At 42.6% G+C, this 25,315-nt stretch overlaps 1 protein-coding gene across 8 annotated transcripts in view; it reads left to right on the forward strand.

Moving 5' to 3' along the window:
• Nucleotides 1–25,315, forward strand: part of AUTS2 (activator of transcription and developmental regulator AUTS2) — a 751,974-nt gene that overhangs the window by 474,586 nt on the left and 252,073 nt on the right. The window lies entirely within an intron of this gene.

Here is a 25,315-nt window from a genome sequence, read left to right on the forward strand (position 1 = left end):
TGTGATTCCATGGTACACAGTCATCATCTAACTGGAGACCTGTAGATGTTCACTGGGCCATCTCCACATGCTGGTCACGTAAAAAATGAAGATCAGGAAAAATCTCGGGTTTCTTTTTACCAAGAGGAAAACATAGGTCTTAAACAAGTCTTATTAAGGTGATATTTGAGGAAAGAAATATAAATTTGCAGAGCTTTCAAAAATAAAAGCCAGAGTGGCCTAATTGGCTTGAGATACAATGACAGTGGATGAGCTGTAGTCCAGGTACTCTCTGTTAGGTACAGGGGGTGACAGACAAAGGGAAACAGCACTCAAGGGCCTGAGTGACATTTTTTACACAGTGCAGACAAGTACTTGGCAGCATCTTCCCTTTGCCATGGCTCTGTGTACTCTGATTCTTCAGCAAACAGTTCAATTAGCTGTGGTCGCCCTTTGTTTGCTGGAACACTGGTGGTTTTATTTCCTGTTTACTTAATATCTGGATTTTATTCCAAAATCCCAGACCAATTAGGCAGACTATAGAAATATTTGACTTTAGTGTAAATCAAAGAATGTGAAGTAGCTTTTTGTGCTAATTTTTGTTGCTGGGTCAAGCAGGGTTTTGCTGGGTTTTATAAGTTTTGAGCTGTGTTTGAAAGCACCAGCTGTGACTGTGGGCCCAGGCAGCATCCATCAGAAACTGATGGCTCCCTTTAGTCCATGCTGGAAACAGCAATCACATTCTTAATCAAACTTAAATTAAACTAAGCCAAGGGAAGCAGCTCTCCTTTTGCATTTGCAAGACCTGGATTTTGCAATGAACTTGGGGGTGTATTCAGGTTCTCAAGGGAATGGGCAGAGATTTTAATTCCCTAACAGTGCCTGAAACAGTCAATCCATGGAGCAAGTGGAGGTCAGGTGTCAAGACAGGCAGCTGCTGAGAGACAAGGAAGAGAAATAATAGGAGGGAAGGGGAAAAAAAACACCATCAAAGAGAACTGATTCACCATGTGAAGTTAAGTGAACTACATTACAACAGACATAGTGTCTGGAGGAACTAATTGCTCATGTGGTTAGGTAAGTCAGGTCTACCTGAGACCTTCTTGACTCTGGAAGCTATTAAATAGAACAGAACTTGCTAAAAGCATAGAACTTCAAAAACATGATCTTTACTTTCCCTCCTTTCTCTCCCCCCCTTCCTTAAGGGAGACATTACTGATTGAGAGCAGATTTCAGCAGCTTTTTGGCAACACAGAAGACTAATCTGTAGTCTCAAGCAATTATTGTTGAAGCCCTGCTGATCTTTTCTTGAAAAGTCCAGAACCACAGACATTTCTTAGAGTATTAAAAAAGGAAGATGATCTAGGTGTTGTGCAAGCTTTGAATCTGCTCCATAAAGCATTTTGTCATTAGCACAGACGTGACTCATTGCTTGTAATACAAAATTTGACATTTATGTTGGTGGCAATTAAAGGTGGGTGAAGCAGTTCTGGCACAAACAACCAGCTTGAAAGTGTGCAGTGAGCAGAGAATACTTCTTTTTTTGGTGCTCAGTGTCTGGGTGGCTTTGGAAGGAGTGGGAGAAAGGTGTTCATCCATATGTGTGCTTTGGCTCAGACTGGAAAGGAATGTCATACACCTGCTGAATTCCTCCAAAGTGAAAAGCTCAAGTTATTGCATTGTATGGATTTCTGAAGTGTAGCACTTGTGAATATGGAATTTAAACTCACCTGACAGAATAGATAAAGCCAGGAATTCAGCTTCCAACACCCATATCTGACTGGAACCACTGGGACAGGTTTTATTCTCAGGACATTCCCAGTTATTCTGAGACACAACAACACCAAAGTGCTCTGGTGAATGTCCTTGAGCAGCTGTTTTCTGCTCCAAATAGAAGCTAACAACACCAGAGTGAGAAAATGAGAGTGATAGAGCAAAATGGAGAACATCAGAGGCTGAAGGGAAAAAAGCACTGGGCAACTGGTGTGGACTAAGTTTGATTTCTTGCCAGGTTTGTGTATACAGCAGGAACTTCCCCATAATTACTTTTAGTCTTTGCCATAAGGAAAGGATTTTCTTTCACTGAGGTCAGTGAGTGTATCAGAATTATGCTGAGTTCCTTTCAAAGGGGAATATACACAAATGGGAATTTTGCTCTGATTTCCAGGGGAAAACAGGAGAATTGGCTTGAGTGTTTTGGAGGTAATTGAATATGGTAGGTCCCTCTTGAACAGAGTTTTCCAGTAAGTGTCAGGTTCTTGATTCTTAAAAAGTTGTTTTTAGCAATGTAAGGGATATTTTTTGTGAGTCCTCAGAAGTTTAGAAAGCAGCATCTTAAAATAACTATTTGGAAAGAGTGAAAAACTTTCCTGTTAAGTGTTCCTGAGTTAGTTAAGTATCCAAGGAGTGCACAAATATATAAATTTTATTTCCTCCAGCTCAGAGAAGAGGGTTTTCCTGCTGTGCAGACTTTGAACAGTAAAACTGAGATTACAAACTAAAAAAAAACAAACCATACATTTAACAGTGTTCTGATTTTAAGAACACAGGGACTATGGAGGTGATGGAAACTTTCTTGTACAATGCAAACAATACAAATGCAAAAATCAAACAATTTTGCTAGTCAGCAGTATGAAAAAACAAATAGAATTTTGCCATGCCAGAGTCCATATCTGATAGGGAAAATAGAAGTCAAGTATTTTAGGTTTTTTACAGAAAACACTGCATGTGATTTCCATTTAACATTGAACTTCTCTAGGCACAGGTTGAGTGGATGATTTGCTAGTTGTTCACTCTGTAAATAGTCCTTTTATTGAAGGACTCTTGACACGACTTGGAGAGACAAAATGAATACCAGGAGAGGGGGTTTTGTAGTGCAAGTAAATATATTTTATGTGTGAAATTTTCTCCCTCCTGCCTAACCTTGACAGCACATTAAAATTGTTAAAATTAGCTTCTCCTGAAGCACATCACTTGTCTCAAAGAACAACTGACATTCTGGATTTTATGTCTGCTTTTATTAGTTAAGGTAGTGAATTGATGTCCAGTTTAGATATCTAATCAATATTATAATTTAGCCAGCAAAGCTGATGCATTTTTGTATCCTACATTGTGACCCAGCCCCAAAGGCACAAAGGAAAGAGTAAAAACTGGGATGTTGAGGCATGTGTGTAAAACCTGGGCCAGGACCCACCAAAATGGAAATAAAACAGAAAAAGATAAAAGGAAGCTCAATGATTATATCCAGTTGTGAAAAAAATTAAGTGAATGAACTTGCAGTCAGTCATGGCATCATGAACATTCACATAGAGCAGGGAGAACTTGTTGCTTTTTTTATAATGATATAACATACATATAAGAAATTTAGTGGCTTTTTTTGTGGTTTGTGTGTGTGTTGTTTTGGGGTATTTTTGGATTTTGTTTGTTTGCTTGTGGTTTTTTGTTTGGTTTTTATTTATTTTTGGGTTTGGGTTTGTTTTGTTAGTACTAATCAAGAGATTCTGGTAATGGTAGAGCTGGAGATGAAAAAGTTTCCTGATGCACCAATGAATTGGAGCATTTCTAAGTCTGATATCCTCAGAATCAGCAAAATAAGTAGGTGGGATAATTTCCTTTATTCATTCCTCTCTGTGGCCCTTAATGGGGCTCTGTTCTGTTAATTATTGATCTCAGCATTGCAGCAATCAGACATGTGGAAGTGGGCACTATTATCTTGTAATTGACCATACTGGAGGGTTGACATGATGCTAAGAGTGTTTAACATAGAGATAAGATCAATTATAAGATAATGGTTTCCACTGTAATGAGCTGCTGTGAGTAGGAAACTTGCTCTTAAGGCATTTATCAGGGAGGAATGCCAGGACAGAGCCACCACAATTTTTCTGTGGATAAACCCAGGATAACTGTTCACAGGGACTGGATATCTAAATGAGGTGGAATGATGGGACTGATAACATTTCCACAAGTGTTGTAAAATAATTAGTATAAAAGAAGGCAAATAAGGAAAATGCAAATTTTCCAATATCAGGATCTTGTGGCATTTGTGATTAAATTACTTTTCAGAATCCAACAATTGTTTTTTTATACAGGGAAGTGAAAGAAGAGCATCTCTTTAGCAGCAGACTGATAAAAAGGATGCCAAGCCCTTAAAAAAGGGAAGGAAAAATCTGTGAAAACAACATGCAGCTGCAGCCAGGAGGTTTCTGAGCTCTGCTCGACTCTGCCAGTGCCATAAGAGCATCTCTGGTGTGTGGTTATTAGTGCAGTGAGGGCTTTCATTGTTGGGATTTAGGGTCTTGAATTTCAGATCCTCATACAGGATCAAGAAGAACTGGAGATGACAGGTATGATCAGCACTGTCACCACCAGAATGGAGGTGAATTAAGGAAGGCAGAAAGATCAATAGAAAACTCAAATTCAGGTATACAGAAAACAGTGTTTTCAAGGAACTGTCATTTCAGATGCCACATCCTAATTCCCTTCATTTTCTCAATGCCTTGCAGAAAGAAAAACTGCACAATGAATGCTGGCAGAAATAAAACTCTTCTTTCTGGGCCTGAAATGAGAACTCCTCCAGCTGTTTGACCAGCACAGAATTTACAATCATGGCATGACTTGAATCAGTAAAAATAAATCCTGTTAGGTGGTTCTATTCCTGGCTCATACACATCCTAAAAATGAGGATTTGGGAGTGTTCAAAGGTTGCTCCCTATTTTTCTTTTTATTTTCTTTTGAAAAGTAGTTTCACTGCATCTTCAAGATGCTTTAATTTATAAAAAGTTATCTCATGCAACTTCTAAGATATGAGAATTGTGGGATAAAAAAACATTGAGGCAATGTATTTTCATGAGTTTATATATAAAAGTTACAATGCTTTGCTTATATTGCTTTTCTTTTTTTGTAAGAGATGAACAAAAAATGGCCCTTGCTTTGTTTCTCATTTCCCATTTTATACAGAACATTTGGAGCAAAACTACTCTGCCATGTTTGGTTTGCATTCAGCAGGCAGCTTCAGAGCAGAGTGAGGTTTTCTTTCTGGGTGTTCATCTGTGGCTTTGCCTCAGTCCTGGGCAAGGAGCTGCTTGTGGCTGTAAACTCCAGGCTCAGATTGCCCACTCTCCTTCCCAAAAACTGGACTTTGCTCTTTGTCCCCTCTCAGTTTCTGCAGGCAGAGCTGTTTGGACAGGATGAGTTGGTTGATCTTGCAGGAAATACTTTGCTTAAAGCTCTATTTCAGGTTAAGAATGGAATATTAAAATGTGATTTTTTTTCCCCCGAATGGAAATAATAGAATGCTGAAAGCAGAAATCTTCAAGCAGAAAACTAAACTATTGTCTAAAACAAAACTTTGATTATTCTACCAAAAAAAATTTTTTTTTCTTTTATTTCATTACTATCAGAACTATTATTCTAATGGACTTGCTCCTGCTTGTTATTTCATCTTTAGTGGTTGGATTTATTCATCCTGGGTTGCTGCAGTGAGGGAAGGGAGTGCAGGCTTGGCCTCCATCCTGCCCCTTCCCATTTCAGGAGCCAGCAGGTGTGGCTGGGGAGGAAGCTGCTTCTGCTGCCTCCACTACATACAAACCTTGCTGGTCGCAGGAATCAAGTCCTGGCTGCTCTTCTGGCTGATGAAACTGAGATTTGGGAGGACTTGGAGTGCCAGACCCAGCTGGTGTGGTGGGGTGTGTGTGGTCAGTCGTGGATTAGCTCAGTTTGTGGTGGTCCCAGGTTTCACCTTTCTTAAGCAGCAGAGATAAAAAACAGGAGAAAAGTAAGAATTGCTTTTTTCCCTGCCTTCAGTCTAATTTCTTACAGCCCAGTCATCCACCATTCTCACCCTGCAGGGATGGGGGAAATGGCTGGTTTGTGATGCCATTGACCCAGTGCCATGGCTCAGAAGGAAATAAGAATGTTCTGGTTCCTTGGTTAGGATTTTAGCTGGGTATGCCTTAAATTTCCCTGGTTAAATATTGATCTTTTGTCTATAATGCTTTAGGGTTTTGAGGTTTTCCCTGATGCTTCTGACTGTGAGATCACAGTCTGACTTCATGGTGCTCTTGTAATTAACCCATGAAGATTAAAATTAGTGTCATTATCACTGTAACAGCTAATTGGTGCCTGGCTTACTCAGCAGTCCAGCACTAAGCAATTTAGGCAGATGTCCAGTGTTGCTACACAGATGCACACACTGGATGATCCTAAATGTCTTTTTGGAAGGTGTTTATTTTGCTGTAGCAATAGAATATACTATATCCTTATTTTTGTGAAAAAATAAGTGGCTTTGTTTAAGAAGCACACTCTGTCACTTGAAGTGATGTCATTTAGATGTAAAATTTCAGTAGCTGGTGTCTACAGAAGGGGAGGGTTCCTTTGCCCCTTTTCCACTGTATAATCCTGAAGGTAACTCACACCCCTGTGAGTGCCTGCACAGCACTGTGGGACCCAGGGGATTCTGTGCTGGATATAGACTGACTTGTCCTCTGAGAAATACAGGATTAAAAAAAAAAAAAAAAAAAAAGAAAGGAAGGAAGAAAACACGCCTGCTGATGAAAGTAGCTGTCAAATTAGCAGGTCTAGAAGTTGTGTGTATTGTTATGAGCTGCTCAAGTTCACACCAGAGCGACCCAACCCAATCCGTCTTTCTCAGTTTACATTTTAATTGGCTTGTAGTTAAGTTTTTTAAACACTGTGAGACTGCTGACATACACTGTAATATCATGTGAATAATTTATAGGAGCTGTTCAAGATGAGCCAGTTTTTTGCCTCCTTTTTTTTTTAAATTTGATAATTGGATAAAAGAAGAGAGAGAATTGGAGGGGGGAAGAGCAAAGGAGAGGAGTATCAATCCAGCAGCAGGTTGCATGCTGAGTGTTAAATGTTTTTGTGGGTGCCTCTGACTGCATTTGGGATTTCACAGAGGTTTGTACAATGCAATCTTATTAATAACTGTTGTGTCAGGAGAGCACCCAATTAAATTGAATTGGGTTTATGGTTCCCTTTACATTTCTTAAGATGTGTGGATATAAAGCCTCTCCAAGATGAGGGCTGGCTAACAAGGATGGTGGGGGTTGAGGTTTAGTCTGCATTACTCCTTTTTCCTTCCCTTATTTAGGACTCTTCTGTTTGCAAATTCAGATCCAGCCCTTCCAGCAGGCCTTTGCTTTGCCCTTGTGGAGGCTGCCAGGAGCAGAGCAGCACCCAAAAAGAGCTCCCAGCCTGCTTGGGGCCTTGCCTCTAGAAACAATTAAGACTTAAGGGAGCATCCTCTTGCTGTCTTTAGAAGCTCGGAGTTTGCTGGGGCATCTTGAATGCAGCAGGAATACATTGTGATAGTGTTTAAAACCTGTCCAGAGCTGCTGTTTAAAGAAGAACTGAGTCTCCTATCAGCTCCTCAGTGCATGGGGAGCAGGGTCAGGTGTTGATGCCTTGGGAGTGTTTGGGAAAGAAGCAAAGTTCAGCCCCAGGTTATGAGGTTCTCTGGAGCTCTAGGCACCAACTCCAGAGCTCTTGGCTCCTGCTTTGTTGGGTTATCTTAGATAAACAAAGCAGCTAATAGTTAAAAATGTTATTTATTATAAAGCACATCTTATTACAAAGCACATCAGCATGCAGAAAAGCAAAGGCAAAGCAGTAGCAATGGCAAATGCAGTGGCAATAAGTGAATGGCTTAAAGCCCTGGGAAAAGCCAATGGCTAAAAGCACCAACTCTCCTCAGTACAAACTCTTACATTGGATTTTTCCAACAAGACAAGACACAAACTTGGACCAGCACTCCTTAACCTATTAGAATTCTAGTTTCTTAGCATGCCAGGTTATGTGTTGAGTGCACATACAACCTGTCTTGTTCTATCTGAAAAATGTCAGCAATATTCTTACTGTAGCTCTATTATGTCTTAAGCACTGTCCACAACTGTGGGCCTGGAGCCTCTACTGAAGATATCAGTATGTTTCAACCTTCACTAGAACTCACTCTGCTACTCTGGCATTTGAAACCTTTCACTTACTAAAAGCATTAGAACTCACCCTAAAACCACTGACTTACTTCTACTTAAATGTTGACTTTGTGAGTGGCTTAATACCCTTCAATGCATCCACAGGCTTTAATTCAATCCCTGCACTGATTTTTCTCTGAAGAATTCAGAGACCCCTGACTCAGTGACTCCATCACCAGGGCTCTCAGAGCTGTGTTGTCTCCCCATGTCCTGCAGCCCTGGGCTGCCAGAGGTGGGCTGAGCCCAGCCCAAGCCGTGCTGCCCAGGGCAGGTCCTGCAGCAGAGCGTTGGGCTGAATGTTTGATTTCCTTCTGCTTTGATTTAATCCCTGGGGATCACTGCAGCTGCTCACTTGCGACTTCTGTGCACAGTTTTGAGCACAGCTTGTGATTTGGAGAGTTACTGTGTAGATATTCCAGTTATTGATACTATAGTTATAACAGATTTAAACTGTTGAGATATTGTTGAAATGGATTTTGACCTAGAGGTGACAAGAGTACTTGTCATTTCACATGTGCAGCTGCTGCCCTTCTGTGAAATGTATGAAGACTTGTACTTGGGTAGCTCTTAGCTTCTGATAACTGCCAAAAATAGTGAAAAACAAGGTTTCTACATTAAATTCTGCTTGTTTTGACATTGGACTTCGGGGTTTCCCCCCATTAATTTGCTTTAGCATTTGCACAACACATCACTCTTCTATGTTCTGATTATTTTGTCTGCTTTGGAAGACAAAAAATCAAAACAAAGGCAAAATCTTAGTGTTATATTGTGCACCTGACTGTGAAGATCAGAGATTTGGGGGATCTCAGTGTGTTCAGCACACCTGTAATGAATGTGTTGTTTTAATAACAAAGGCAGCAGTGCTCAGGCAGAGTTGCATCATTCCCATGCACAGGAAAGCCAGATGCACAAATTCCACAGCCACAATGCTCCTGCCCACAAATCTGAGGGAAGAGATCCAAGTAACAAAGGTCTGAATCCGTGGAGATGAACCATTTCAGGTCTGTGAGCTTTACCTTGATAAGAAACCCAGAGCCTTAACCCTCCATTCTTCACAGGTCCTGCAGTGCCTGGTTTTCCCAGCATATGCTGTGTGACATCCACATTAATCTGAGTGCCCTGCAGTACCAAAGCACAGCAGGATGACTAAAGGACAGGCTGTTGGCCTGAACTTTCATTTTTCTGCTTTTGTTGCTGTGTGTCATGGATAAAGGTGACCTGCAAGGGAGGAGGGGAAAAAGAGCCTTCTGCTTGTGTCCCATTTGCTTCGTTAGGTTGTACAAAACGTTTTGAAAGGTTGTTTGTTTAGTTCTTGGCTGCCTTTTTTTTTTTTTTTTTTTTTTGGGTTTGTTTTTTTTTTTGTTCTCTTTCAGAGATATCACATCCAGACTTCTCTGCATTTCTTAGGAGACACAGTAGAAAACTGGAGAGCTCTTGGGATTAAAAGTCCAAAGCTCAGGCAGTTGAAAGGGATTTTAGTTATACCATTTTTAACCTCTCAGTTCTTTGTTTCTGTTTGTTAGTACCAGCTCAGCACCACTCCTGCTTCATGTCTTTCACATTCTGGCTCTTTGGTTGGGATGTGAAGATCTCTCATTCCCACTCTCTGATCCTCCAGAGAACTCCAGCAAACACAGATCTCAAACAAACACCTCCTCAGCCACCACATGGATCTCCAAACTCCTGGTCTTTTCTCAGCCATGCACACACACAGATACCTTTTTATGGTTTGTTACCTGCATTCTCTGCTACTCTTGAACTTCCTGAGGGCACTCTCCTGAAACTCTTCTTGTCTTATTTTCCCCAAAAGAAAAATAAGAAAATAGCATCTATTTACTCCAAAGAAAAAGGGTGGTTATATTTCCTTCATATATATTGACTGCAACAAGATGGTCTGACTTAGGAATTTAGAACAGACAAAAATTATTTCCTCTAATTATTTTTTTATTGAAGAGCTAGTTTTGTACCATTTATTTTTATTATAGTTGCTGTTTCATTAGTGGGATTCTCATCCTGAAGTTTAATACAGAGGAAAGAATAGGAAGAGAAATTAATAATTGATCTTAATCATCTCTTTGGAGCTGCTGCACTCTCTTCCAATTAATTTGAGGCATTACAAGAGCTCTTGTAGATTGAAGGGGGCAAGCCCATGTATTAATAATCTGTAGAGCTTTGGCATATATGACAGTACCATGGGGACACTCACTCTCAATCCCTGCATATGTTCCTTTTGTACACGTGGTGACTTCAGGAAATCTGGTTAAACCAACTGAGGGGCCTCTTAGTGTTTGCAGAAGCCACAGCTGACTCTTCCATCCCTGAAAATTGAAAAGCTTTGCCTTTTTTCTTCACCATAGTGAGGTGGTGATTGTAAATAATCAGATCCTCTGGTATTTTTAAAGGTTGTCTAAACATACAAGCTTTGAGGGAGCTGTAAAGGCAGGTGAAGAGTTGAACAGTTTGATGCCTCCCTCAATAAAGATACATGAATTGTGAAATTTAGGAAGCTTGACTACATCTTTAACCGTGCCCAGTGTGATGACACTATCAGTGATTTCTTTCCTGAAATACAAATCTGAGTAATTAACATAAAAACCCAGCATGGCCTGGTCTGGCTCCTTCTGTGAATCCAGGCTTGCTTCTTGTTTGATATCCAGGGCTTTGGGTATTTGAGCTGCAAATTCACTCATGTTCTGCTCCTGGACTAAGTTTGTGTTTGCTCCTCTTCCTACTGTTCCTCAAGACAAAACCTTCTATGTGAAAATTGAATTACATGGAAATGCTTGTTTTCAGACCTGAGAGGGCTGTGTGTGTTTATGGATGGCTTGTGAGGGATTGCAGGGGGTGCAGCCATCAGACCCTGTGCTGCCTCATCAGGGCAGAGCTTCCAGAAACTGCCTCAAATGCCAAAGGGATTGGAATCAAATCACAGAGGTGCTTGGAATCAAATTGGAGTGGATAAAAGAACTGGCTGTTTCCTGAACAGCCTGCATCCTCTCTGGAACTTCACTAGAGCTGACTGGGAGATCATCCCATGCCTATCCCAGGAGAAAGCCAGGATTAGTTAGCTGGCAGTCTCTACTGGCAGTCTTTGAAACCAGTTAAACCATTAAAGAAAAGCAAAAACTTTTTTTTTTTTTTTCCCAGAGCTTCTCAACAATTTTCTCAACTCTGCTGTGATTCTTCTGTGAAAAACATTTACTTTGAAAAAGTAGCAAATTTTGGCAAACACAAACTTAACCAAAACCTTTGTCAGGGTTTTTTTGGGCTGTCTGCATAATGAGCACTGTTGGTTTAGCTGTGGGCAGGCTCTGACCACACAAATTAACAAACCTCAGTGGCCAGCACACACTTTGCTCACCCCACAAGGTCTGTGTCAGGCAGGAGCTGCAGTCAGAGTCTGCCCTGTGCTGACTTGACCAGACCTGAGTGTTTTCCAGCCCTGCTCTTACCTGTGACATCCTGTGCTGATGTGCAAGCTTCCAGTCTGGGCTCTGTGTCCATGGCAGGCTGGGCTACAGGAATGGACTCCAGCTCACCCTCTCCCTTCTCTGCTCACATTTCTGCTGTGAAATATATCAAGTGTTTTCTTGGAGAGAAGTGTGCTGAGGGAACCACTGAGTTCAGAGCAGCTCTGGAGCCACTGTGAGCCCATTTGTGCTGATCCATGCTGGGAGATGGGACCAACACCTTCACACTCTGCTCCACCTATGTGCCCCCCAAAACACCTCTTGGAGAGCTGCTGGGGTACAGAAGGCTGTTTAGCAATGAAACACAGATTTTGAAGCCCAGCTCCCCATGACAGCACCCATGCTGTGGTTCTGTGCAGTTTGAGTTCTGTCAGGTACTTTCTGGTCTGAGCTGATCCTTTGTAACAGGATTTTGAAGTGGCTATTACTGGTAGTTTCTGAATAACCCTTTCTGTATTAGCAGCCTTTTCTTTCTCTGGCCTTTTCAACAGAAGTGTCAAATCCTGCTGTAGCCAGCTGCTGGCCAAGTTTGGATGGTTTGGGACTTGGGACAGGCACACACATGTTTAGATGCTTTTCCCAAATATCATCCAAGTCTCTCAGGCCTGGCAGATGGTTTGATAGGACTAATTACACTTCCTGGTTTTGTCACAGATTAGCAGTGTCCATAAGTCTTTAACATGGGCAAGCTTTGGGAGCCAGTTGGACCAAGCTTGTTTCATTTTATGGTGTTTGAGTGACAGGCTTCAAAGGAGGAACCATCAGAATTGCTTTGTTTGGTGTAATTTAAAAAACCCAAGCTAAACCAGAGCCCACCCAGCTCAGTGTGAGGCCAGGTTGTTCAGGGAGAGATTTTACTGTCACTGTCCATGAGGTATCACCTCCCTAGGGCATGGACCTTTAGTGTGACCAATGTTTTGAGATGCCTCAAGAGTGTTTCCATGGATGTCAGCTCTTGGTGAGCTGTCTGAAAATCCCAGCTTACATGAACAAGGGCGTGCACACTTGTTTTAAGTAGGACATACCTGTGTGTGTACTCCAGCTGTGAAGTGCTGGGAAGGAAAAACCCACCCAGGCTGTGTAAAGCTTCCTGCTGCACAGGTAGGGAAATGCAACTGCAGTGGCACCAGATCCCAAATTCCCATACCCCTGATGTGGTTCCCTGCTCAGTGCTGCACTGCTACAGCAGATTTTTAGTTTTTCTATATGGATGTGTAAGCAAATGAATGAAACTGCAAACAACTTTTGAATGTTTGAGAATCAAACCCCAGAAACATTAAAAACCTCTGATATTATTGCTTTCTTGGTTTATGACTGTCCCACTGTATAAATCATGTCAGGAAGAATAGCTGCAGGGGTAAAGGACTTTATTGTCCATACTTCATGGCTATTCTTTTATGAAATTTACTCCCTTTTTCCACATTAAAAAATAGCCATAACTGTTTATTAGTTTGGATTCATTTTATAATACAACTTAATGCAGCCAGCAGTTACTGAAAGTTCAGAAGAATCTATTTGATAGGAAATTTGGCACAGCAAAAAACCTGCTGCTGGGGAGATGAATGGCAATAATTGTTCTGTTGTAGTATGATACACAAAGTGCAGTTCTGAAGCAGTCAAGCTCTTTCCAAGTAAAATTGGTGTGAGAGGGAAAAGTAATTTTACACTAAGAGTATGCCCTTGTAGGCATGGAGCAGTTTAAAAAAACCCTAAATTCTGCTGCTCTGAAAGCATTATTGGTGGTGGAACAGGAGGGCTGCACGCATTTAGTCTAAAACTATTAATTATGCTGTTTAATGTGACCTGCAGAGAGCTGGCCCACCAGATGGGATGGAGCTCATCCTTTTCCATTTGCCGTGTGTGCTGAGGGTTGGGAAGTGCTTTGTTTCTCTGAGGTTCCAGGGCACGGGCCGCCGGCACAGCAGCGATGAACGAGCAGGAAACTCATCTGCAGTCACCTGCTGCTGCTTGCAGAGGCACCGCCACAACCTGGAGACCTCCCCCCCTCGGAAAAGGCTCTGTCCTGGTTCCTCAGGCTGCTAATTGCTGTCTGGGGTGAGAAAACTCCAGGGATGTGGGGTGATGGTGTTGGTCAGCTTGGGAAGGGCTCAGCGCTGCCGTGCGAGCTCCGGGCCGGCAGAAACAGCCCCCGAGGGTCAGCCTGGGCTCTGGGACACCAGCACCCAGGACAGCCTCCTGCTGTATTACAGACACATCCAGAAGGAGATTTCCATCTTTTTCTCTTTTCTTGGCTTGCACCAGCTCATGAATCAATCGTCAACAAGCCGAATTCTCAGCCAATTGCGGTAATGATGTATGCGATTAACAGGCTGGGATGGGATTCTTTCCCTTCTCCCCCTTCCCTTTTCTTCTGCCTTTTTCTCCTTTTTTCCCCTTTCTTTTCGTGCAGGAGCTGGAGGCAGCTCCCTGCGGCAGCAGGCGGGGCGGGGGTGCCGGTGTCGCTCCCAGCCCATCCCAGTGAGTCTCTCCCTGCCCTGCCATGTGCCGGGTGGGAGGAAGTTTTTCCTCGCCGAGCAGCGCACGGCTCAGCCTGAGGGATCGGCAGCATATTGCTCGGCAGGTGGGGCCGCTCCGCCGCCTCCCGTGTTATTTCAGCGCTGACAGCAAAAATACATCACAGCGCCCGCCGTGCCAGCGCGGAGCCGAGCGGGACCTGCCGGCAGCGCTCAGCCCTGATGGATTATTGTCACCCTCCCCGGGAAGCCAGGGAGTGTCCTGCTGTCCGCACACTGGGCTTTCTCTGCACTCCTTAGTACTGCTTTGCCTTCATGGTTTTGCTTTTTACGAGGCAAATCGCGCCTAACCGTGAACACGCCGGATATTTGAGGCTCCTCTGCAAAACAAGCTTGTGGCTTTTTAGTTATTTTATCTGCTTGTTAGTTAGATTTTTCTGTGGTCTGTCTTCTGCAGGAAGTACTGGAGTCCAGATGTGCTGAATCTAGTACCAAAAAGGAGAGTTCCGTAATTTTCATGTTCAAAAGGTTTTCCCTTGGTCAGCAATGTGCTTATGGTGCTACCAGTTTGGTTTCAGCTGAGGTATGGAGAGGTTGTTTTTCCCTGCTAATTACAATCATTGCAGCTTTGTGTTTGCTTTGTTTCATTTTTAAAAGCTCAGCTAAGCAGCAGTTTCATCACTGTCCATAGTGGGACTAGCACTTTGTTATCCAACTTCATACACAAACCAGTGAAATAAATGAAAGTGGAGTAAGGAAATGAAAATGGAGTAAGGAAGAAAGATGAACTGGGGTAATACATACTGTGTTTTACAAAGCATCATGCAAACAGACTGCTTTTCCTTTGGAAATCTCCATATTTAAAAAGTTTACAAAGCTTAAAAATCTGCTCAGGGTCTGGTAGATGTTCCACATCCTCCATTCTGACTGTAATTAATTGGGTGTGTAAATGAGAGCTAATATCCTACTTTACAATGAAAGAAACTGGGGGGAAATAAAAAAGAAGCATCTGAAGCTCACTAGGATGTACAACCACTCAGGCTTTTTCAGATAACACAGCTGAACAGGAGTGACTTAAGTCTGGGCAAAACAGCAGCAGTCAGGGTAGAGCTGGAGAAGTCCAGATGTGCAAAGGTCTTAAAAGAGATAGGAACTGTGAATGGTGGATTTTTCTATCCAAGGATCCATTTCTTCCTTTCAGAGATCAAAATCTGACCCCTGTGGGTTTAGGTGGGTTTTTTTCTTCTGAAACCTGTTGTTTTGGTGAACACTGGAACCCTTGTGTTCCATGTATTCATCAGTAGGTTTAAAGATTAATTCTCATCAGAGACTTTCTAAGACTTCCTCTTGATATTGATTTCTTTATCTACAGATGTATTGCAGGTAGCAGCTCTCAGCAGAAGTCAGTTTGGGCAATGCTTTTATGTACAGCACACAATGCAAAGCACAGTGACTGCTGGATGGTTCATTCTGTAGTGTTGTAGGTGCTCCAGACGGGCAGTGAGATAGAGAATCTGAGAAAAGTCAAGTGCTCAACGAGACTGGAAAGTTTTATCTTTTAATTTGTCCAGAGGCATCATTCCACGATGGGATTTACATGGGTAAATCCCTCCTGAGGAAAGATTGAGAAATGTCTCTGCTTTCTGTTGTGGTGATTTGAATTAGCAACCAAGCTTGAATTAAATAATGGGAAAAGCTCCAGATGCCTCAGCTACATGTGGAGAACTTCCTGTGGTCGCTTCAGGAGCCTGCTTGATTTCATTGACGTAAGTAAGCAGAGCAGATGAAGCCTTGGTAACTCCCTGAGATGGATGAGACACGTCAGGGCACAGGCAGATAGAATTTTTTTGTCATCCTAGAGCCTAATTTTAAGCTTGTGGTTACCTCAGGAGACTGATATTTCCTGCAGTCTGTAGCACAGCTCGTTGGTGTTGCAGGAGCGATTGATTTGCGAGCAATGGCCTTTGGAGCCAGCAGCCACACTGTGCCAGGACTGGGGCTGGCTCTGCTCCCTTCCTGCCTGAGCACAGCCAGGGCACACTCTGTGATTTCTCCTGCTCTTGGCACGTCCTCCAGGTGCTCAGCCCTGGGAAGAAATGCAGAAAATGGGGCTGAGTTCACGCTGTGAGAAGGGGCAGCTCCCCCTGCGCAGGGCTCTGAGTGTGGCAGCAAACAGCCCTGCACTGTGCTGAGGCTCTGCAGACAGGAGTTGGAAGGGCTCAGCAGAAGCTTGATGAAGCTGAGCTATAAATCCAGCTGGTTTCCCGTGGCTGTGTCCCGTTGGCAGTGCTGAGGAAGTGTTAGGGGTGCACCTGGTCCATTCCGCAGAGCCGCAGGTGTCTGCCCCCACCTGCTCCCAGCCCCTTTGGCAGCACTCAGTGCTGAGCAGTTTATTAGTTTGCTTTTCACCTGTAAAAAACTCCTGGAAAATGCCAGCCTGGCATTTCAGGGCCTCACCAGAAGCAGGCTGTGCTGGTGCAAGTGCTGTGAAGTGCTGTCAGCCCTGTGTGCAGCTGCCGGGGGTTGTGTCTGTGCTCTGCAGATTCACAGGCGCTGTGAGGAGCTGTCATTTTGCTTGCAGAATGGTACTAATTTAAAAATAGGAAGTCTGCTAAAGTATTAATGATACCAGATGTGGCTGTTACATTTTTTTCTTTACATGTCATGTACAATAGCAATGGATGTTATTTTCCCAACCGGAGCGCTGAGATGGGAAGAGAATTGTGAAAGAATCAAGATTTTTTTTCCTTTGCTGTATTGTCCTAAGCTGGATTTCTTTGGGCAGAGAGGGTGAGTTTTTTGTTTTGAAAGGGCATCACAGCTCTGTACAACCACATTGAACTTCATGTTCCTCACATTGCTAAAACAACTGTGCCACGAGCATGGAGAGCCATGGGATAACAGAATAGTCTCTGTTGGAAGAGACCTGCAAGATCATCCTTTCCACCTCCTGCCATGAGCAGGGACACCTCCCACCATCCCAGACTGCTCCAAACCCCATTTAACTGGCCTTGGGCACTGCCAGGGATCCAGGAGCAGCCACAGCTTTTCTGTGCACCCTGTACCAGGGCCTGCCTACCCTCACAGGGAAGGATTTCTTCCTAATTCTGACCTAAACCCACTCTCTGGAAACCACCTGCCCTTGTCCTGTTACTCAGGCCCTTGCAAAAGGTCTCTCCATCTTTCCTGTAAGCTTCTCCAGGCTGAAAAATGAATTCTCCCCATGCCCTGTCAGACCCCCAGCCTCCCTTTCCCTGCCCATGCACACATCACATTCTTGTGGCTCCCTGTGCTTCCTTCCTGTGGCTCAGCACTATCCATAGCCTTGCTTTAGCTGACTCCTAGGCTGAGCTTTAGCTCCCTTTCCCATACTAGAGTTACTGATTTGCATAGAATTTCTCATAACTGGATGTTTTTAGGTCTCAATCCCATATAACTGAAAAGCAGCAAGGGGTTTGAAAATTACTAGAGTAGGTGGGCTGAGAGCCTGTTTGCATAAAACTTGTTTTTACAAAAGCAGGCAAAAAATTAAAGTAGAATTTCTCATAGTGTGATTTGTGCCACACAGATAGAGGATAACAAAGGCACCATCTTGCACTTTATCCCTGAAGGACTGGTGAAAAAAAATCACCTTTTCAGGTTAATAGTATTTCACAGAGGCTTTGTAGGCTGCCTGAGTGACTACACAAGGCACAAGACCATGGCTAATCAGGCTTTTTGTCCACTTATGCTCCTGTGTGGCACCTACCACTTGTCAGTGTGGTGTAATACTATTTATACAAGAAAATCAGATAAAGTAATATTGACAGGGAAAAGCTACTGGTATCCATAGCTTTTATATCCAAACAAAGAGTGGAAAGCCCCCCAGAATGTGTCTGCTGCAGGTATGACTCTGTCCCTGATTTTCTCCAGGACACAAAACAGTTCTGAGGTAGGTTATAACAGTGTGTTCAATTTTATCTGCCTAAGGAATCACTTGTGCTGCACATGGAGCAATTTATAACTCCAAACATCAGGAGTGAACTAGGAGCCCTGGTTCCTGGAGAGCAGGGGTAGAAGTTGTTCCATTTTCCCAGCAGATGGGCTCCCTTAAGCTTTTATTGGTAGGATCTGGGGACTTTTTTTTGGTAGGATTGAGGATGGGATTTTCTTGATAGGATGGAGTAAAAGAGACAAAATTTGTTCTCCAGACCTTCACAAGAGAACATGAACCCCTCAGGCTGCCAGAGCCCAGGCTGAAGCAGAGTAAAGCAAACAGAGTTAGCAGGGGGGAAATGGGGTTTGGAGGGGTCAATCCTGAGCCTGTCCATGGGCAGGGAGGAGAGCCCAGTGTGGGCACAGACACCCACACATCACTGCAGCATGTGGGGCTGGCTCATCCCAAAACCTCTTCCTTAGGCTTAATTGAGATTTCTTGGAGGCCTGCTCCTGCACATATAAAGGCTCATTACCAGGAAATCAGAGTTTACAGTGTTTATCTAGTGAGTTATGAAAATACCAGATAATAAGACTAATGACTCAACACAGCATTTTCCAAATTGTGAAGTAATCTTTGGGTTTTCCAAGATTATCATTATTATTATATTAGTTGCACTTTTTAGTCTGTCAGAAAAGAAATAAATACAAGGCCTGTATTTTTCCATTAACATTCAGAGAACATCTGTTGCGTATTGTAAATAACATACTTATAAAGCAAACTGATAATAACTACTCAGACTATTTTCCTGTTCTGGCTATAGCATTCTGTACCATGCAATATGTTATATACTGCAGTCTTTATCTGGCCCAGAATAAAATGGAATTATTCTAAGAGTACCAGTCAGTTATGTGTAAAATAACCCAAAGAGTTTGCTAAAGCTCTAATTCTAAAAACATACATTCAAATTGTATTAATGAAGAACAATAATGCCTGGGCAGCATGCAGGGATATAAACTGGTACAGCTCTGCACTTGGAAGAGTACACAACTCTGAGCTTTTGGAATCCTTGAAGAGTTTAAGCAGGAAGGATGAAAGGTTTTAAAATCACATTTCCCCTGGACCTGTCTCCAAACACATACCAGCCCTACAATAAATCATTTCAGAATGCCAATCAGACTAATAGGAAAATAGCCCCATATGGTTCTTCTCTTAAATTCCACCTCCAAAATGCTGCACTTTGTCACCCTGAAATTTCTGTTTCACTTTTATAAGATTGAAAGTGTAGTTTAGAAATTTTTTTTTGGCTTCCTGGGAGGCTGTAGTCTGCAATAACTTGGAAGTCCTTTGAAGCTGAACTTGTGCTGAAGTGACCTTCTTCAATTGCTAAAATAAAGATGTCCTCATTGCAGTACTACAAGTAGCAGTGTGAATGCAGAACAACTTCACAACGTTCACCATTATGTCAATCTAAAATTGTCATAATTATCACAGGAATAAGGCCCATGCTATTGAAGTTTCCAGCAAGGCAGAGTGTGGACTCAATGCACATTGGAACAAGCTGTTCCCTGGAGCCAGCAGTCAGTAGCCTTTTGACTGATCAGTAGGTGCATCCTGTGAGTGGAAGCTGTTCTCACAGTCCTCTCCTCCCTCTGAAGTCACCTGAAACACTCAGAGTTGTGTCTGCACACTCACAGGAGTGCAGCCAGCTTCTCTCCTTCCCAGTGAAGAGGAGGAAGAATGGAGATAAAAGGATAACTTTATCTTTTCTAATTGCTCAACAAAGTTACCTGAGTTTCTGGGTGGGCCCTTCCTTCCTTTGCTGATTTAATTTGCTTTAGTTCTGCTGCACCCTTCCTATGTGCAGTGATTTCTCTTTTTGCCATTGCACTCCCCTGTTGGTGTTTGCTGGTATGGAAGGGCCTGAGTTTTGCTTTATTCCACCTTGACATATCCTTAATCAAGAAAAGCAGGAGGGAGGAGAGGGGCAGTTGGCTGGAAAGGCTTTGTCTGGAAGCAGCAGTGTCAGGAATGCCATCTGTTCCAGCTATCCATGGTACTGTCTGAATCAGAGCCCCAGCACTCACAGAGCTGTGGGGAGGGAGGAAGTGTGGGACCAAACACTTCCACAAGTCAGATGTCAGTGTTCCTAAATAATGTATTGAACATTATATTATATACCTAATATATACCTGGAGGTCCCACTTTTCCTAACCTCAGGAGTTCCAGATTCAAGCTGTGGCTTGATGGACCATGGCTGAATTTCCAACTATTCTAAATTTTATACCATCATAGTCCATGTCACCAACAGCTACCTTGGCATGACAAAATAAAACAATAATTAGTGTGAGCATTTAGTTCTCTCTTCCCTCTTTCATGAAATCATGCCTGATTTCAGGCAACTGAAAGATAGATCAGACTCTGAAAATGTCTTTCTGGGTACTTCCATGATTTTCTTTAAACTAAAGCCAAGAAAAGCCCTAGCTCTGTGTACACAGATAAATCATTACTCCAAATCCATATCTACACAGTGCTTGCTGCAGTCTTTCATTTGCTAAGTAATTTAGATTTTGTATCTTCCTCCTATAAATGTGCCCAGTCCCTGCCATCCTTTCATTTTCTATTTAATCTTTTTACAGTCAGTAAAATTACAAGTCTTGGGTTTGTCCTCTTGCCTTTTTATGAGGAAGAGTTTGTATCATGTGGACAGTCAGCAGTTGTGGGGTCAGTATGTTTGCAAGCCTGGGGTGGTTTTGGAGGTTTTTTTGAATACCTTAAATTTATTTTGAAGGTGTAAAGGCACCTACTCATTTAAAGGTAGCCCCTGGTGGTTTGCTGTTCTTGTAGAGCTCTCTTGGAGGACATACGTGGATTTCAGGATTGGAGAGGTTGAAAACTGCTGCTGGGAGAAGGAGCAGTTGTGTTCCTTGGGTGAGCAAACAACAGCCCATACCTACAGAGATATTTCAGTGGAATCAGCTGCCTGGAGTTTGGGGAAAGCAGTTGTGCATGGGTTCCAGGAGTTGCTGAAATCTGTAGGGGTGTGTGTGTTGCTGCCTAAATTCATTGGGGCCATAGAGATGCATGTTTGTTAAAAGCAAATGTGAGAATCTAAAGCAGTCTCTTAATGAGATCTCAATTAGGCCACGTTATTATGAGATAATTTTTGCTGGGTTGCAGTCACTCAATCCATTTCCTCCCTGTGCTGTCATGGAAGGGGGATCAGTGGTGCTGGAAGGAGTTAATGTGCCTCTCTGCTGGGCTGCTGAGAGTAGATCTCTATGGGTTTGCTTAAGGCTCTTTTGCCCACCTGCCTAAAACTGCAGTCATGAATGAGTAGGGTTAATACCTAGTTTTTAAAAATGTGTATTCTTTTCCAGCAAGCAGAAATTATAAACCTGTTCAGCCAACATGAATACATTTTAATTTTAAGAAATATTTTGAAAGTGGCATTGTATGCCATAAAAATATACATCATGTGCCAAGACAAGCAATTGATGCTCTCCTATAAAATACAGTAAACACCTCCTCCCTGCCCTTCCTTTGGCTGTCGATCAGATTTCAGAATCATGAAATTTTACAGTATTACTGGTTAGAAGGGCTCCCCACTGGGAGCAGATGCCATCTCTGTCTTCATAGACTCAGAGAAAGTCCTGACATGTTTCATGGCATTCATACGTGGAAGTCTGTGAAATGGAAAGGAAAACAGCTTTTTCTGTCAACCTGTCACTGATATAAGCTCTTACATTTCATCAGAATGACTAAACTTTAAAGCTGTTTCTTCAGTGCTGAGTATATTTGAGAACTCCCAAGTGTGATCAGATTTATAGAGTCCCAGTGTATGATAGAAGACCAAAGCATTTTGTGGCATGATATTAAAAATTCATTCAGATACTCGATAAAGCGTGGATGACAAAAGTCTGAAATGGAATAAGGTAGAGTGAATTTCTCCATGGTTTATTGACCTTGATTCCTCTACACAAAATAAATAGACAGAATGGACTAAAATCTCTTCTTTATGAAGGCAAAATCCTGGCAGTCAAAGACCAGCTCATAAAAATGCTCTCTGTGGCACATACCTTGGCAGTGCTGGAAGTTGGAGGTGATGGAAATTTATTGCTGGTGCTGCAGTGTGTGTCTGTATTTCAGGGAAGGAGAAAGCAGGGGCTGCTTTATGAGGTTACTGATGTTATTCTGTGGAGAACAGAGAGGGAAAACACACTTACCCTCGCCACTCTGTGTTCTTTCCCTGAAGGTATCATAAGGTAAAACACTTTCCTTTGCATATCCATTTTTCATTTGTTTGAAAAAGGAAGAGAAGAGGCAAATCTCACAGAATGAGGAGTTTGACATGTCTCCCTGCTGGAAAAGGCTGGGGCTCCATACTGCTCTGAGAGGTTTTCCTGCCTTGCTGCAGTCGGAGAGCAGAATGCCTCATTGGTTTCAGATATTAAACTTTTGTGCAGAAAGCCCAGTTGGAGCTGGTGTGACAAATGGATTTTACCTGCTGCTGAAAAACACAGCCCCCACCTCTCCAGCCCTCCCGTCCTGCCTAACCTGGCCCCCAAGAGCACTGGAACAGAAAGCTGCCCTTAGGCACCATCTGTTTCTGCCAGCTCCCACTTTGGGCCCTGCCTTTACATCTGTTAAGTGGAGGCAGCTTACTTGATGAGTTGTTTTGAAGAAATATCTGGTCTCCCTACCATGTTCATTAACCATTGCAGATCTGTTAAAGGCAGGCTCTGTGATGCAATTTAGCCGTAGTTAACTGAATTCATGGAAGTCACAGTCATGGATTATTTTTGCATCCCGCAGGGATAGGGAGCAGAAGTGTTGTAGCAACACTGTTTTCTCTTCCCTTTGAAAATAAAAATCTTTCCTGTCTGCCTTGAGAAACTCCATTTTAAGGAATGATGAAATCTAAAGGGGATTTAAAGTGACTCATTGATGACTGCTAATTTGTTACTCCTCCTTGTCAAACACAACCAAGCTGCATAGGTATGACATGCTAAAACAATTATATTAATCACGTTTCCCTCCCAATAAAGAAAAGCAACTGTTTATTCCTAGCACCTCCTTAAGTACTCCAAAGCTACTGATTTGTTAAGCTGGCATTCTTCTCACGGGCAGACCCAGCTTTCTGGAGCCACTGGAGTTTTTTCATGGCCAGTGATCAAGGACTAAAAGAAACAAAACAAAAATCCACTTAAAATACTTCAGAAAAATGGATTCAGTATGTTTGTGTTTGGATTTGTTTGAGTCAGAAAACAGTTTAATGGGCATTCAGGGAAAGCAGGCATCATGCATTTGGTATAGAAGGGAGCACAACACAGAGAGGAAAGATGAAATGTAGGGGAAGGGAACAAAATCTTGTTTTACAGATGAAGAATCCGGCACAGAAAGAGAGGAAGGGGTATTTACCCAAAGTTGCTAGAGAATTTTGGCCAGGAATGAAATCAGTGGTTTTAATAATGTCATGGCCTTAGGCCATAAGTGTGGGACTGTCAGTTCTGGACACACAGCTCAGCAACTGCTCCACGTGTGAAGAGCCGCTTGAGAAGCAAAATCTGGCCGCAATACAAATGGAATTTTCTTTTATTGTATATCTTATATTTTCATCTAAAATGATGCCCTGAAGCTACAATTATGCTTTATAATAAATGCTATAGAGAGATGTCCCTGTTGGGCTTAAGGATGAGGCTAATTTCTATATTAGTTAAAAGCTGGCACCTCCGAATCTAAGTCAGATGTCGTAAAATAAATAGGGGGAAAAAAAAACTTATCAAAGCTCGAATTCCCGTAGAGAGTTAATTGAAACCTTTGATTGATGCTTTTTCTCTTGGAGTTGTTGTAACATTTCTCCTGTGCGTGCGTTTCTGGGCGGGAGCGAGGTGTGATCACACACTGCAGCCTTTCCTTCAGACTCTGCACCAACTGGCCCCTTTTGCAGAAAACTCACATGAGCTTAATTAGCTCTGAAATCTCTTGTCAAATGTGGGTGAAATTGGCCAATGAGTTCAAAAATTTTGAGAAGGTTGAACAGAAAGGGAAACTTCGGGGACTGGTGGCACAAGCTGTGTTTTTGGGGGGAGCACGAGCGAGGGAGGCTCTGCGAGGGTTTTGTGTGTGGTGTAGTGATGCCAACAGACAGAGATGAGATATCACAAAACTCAACTTGACATGTTGACTCAAAAGATGACACTTACACTGTTTATTCCAACTGCCTAAGCAGAGAAAAATAAAAAGCTGTGTTCTGCTTCCTTTACCCACACAAGTACTTGCATTTTTCTGGTATAGTTGGTAATTGCTCTTTAGCATTTCACTCCCTTCTTAGACAGGTGCTCTTGCAGTGAGGAAAGGTAACAAGCACTGCCTGAGTTAAAATTATTTGTAATATATATGTGAGATACATGAAAGGACACTGTCCTACACTCCCGTGGCTTTCTAAGCATAGAGCTCTGGTGACATCAGGAATATTCTGCAATTTCCTTGTCTAAACATGCCACTTGGCAAACACATGACATGCATAAGAATTAGCAATTCGCACAATCTAAAGAGAATTATCTGTTTGTCTCTAGGCGATTCACAAAAATATGCCCATAGCAATTTCAGGCATTATAAATCCGTCCAGGTTGGTTCTGACCATGTTGCAGAAGTAATTTCGACTGGCACATCAGATGAAAGAACAGATTTGAAAACAGTAGCGTGCATGGCCCTGAAGGTTTTATCTTGGCTAATATTCCAGGCACCTTATGGCACTACTTTGGGTTTCTGTGAAGACTCCAAATAAAGTGTCTGTAGCCTGATGAAAGATTTAACACATTTTTTTCCTGAACAAGCTTTGTAAATGTTACGCTAAAGATAAAGAATCTACTGACTGATGGGAAGCAGCTTATTTTTCAGTGTTCACTAAAATCAGCCTTTACACTCAGTGCTTCTGCATTTCCAGTGTATTTCCTCCACTTCGTGCAGCAGTGGAGGTTCTGTAACAATGGCACTGGAGGGTGCAAATCTGGGATTTCATCTCCACTTTTAAATAATGCCCATGGAAATTCCATCATTTACCTTTTAGCAAGATATCTTTGTGGTTCCTGAGAGAAACAGCCAGAACAAATATGCCCACTGAGAGGACTGCATGAGGGTCAGTCAGAGAAATTAAGTGCATTTTGTTTAGCAACACAACCTGTATTATGTGTGACCTGAATGATGAGGGTGAGAGCAGAGGCTCGTGCAGGAGGTGGCTTTAGGTGGCCTCAGAAAAGCACAGTTTGTTCTTCATGTGAAAAATAAGATGTTTGTCTGCTGCCTTTATTTGTCTCCTTTTCCACTGGCTTCTACTGAATCCCAGGGCTGGATTTGGGTGTCTCAAGGAGAAGCACATTCAAGACCTTGTTTTATCAGCAGCAGTCTCCTCAGGTTCTCTGCAGTCCAGGCACAGAAATCACCTCCTTTAGGTGGTGATGCTTTGAGAACAGCTCCTTC

Source organism: Erithacus rubecula, assembly GCF_903797595.1.
Source record: "Erithacus rubecula genome assembly, chromosome: 22".
NCBI lineage: Eukaryota > Metazoa > Chordata > Aves > Passeriformes > Muscicapidae > Erithacus > Erithacus rubecula.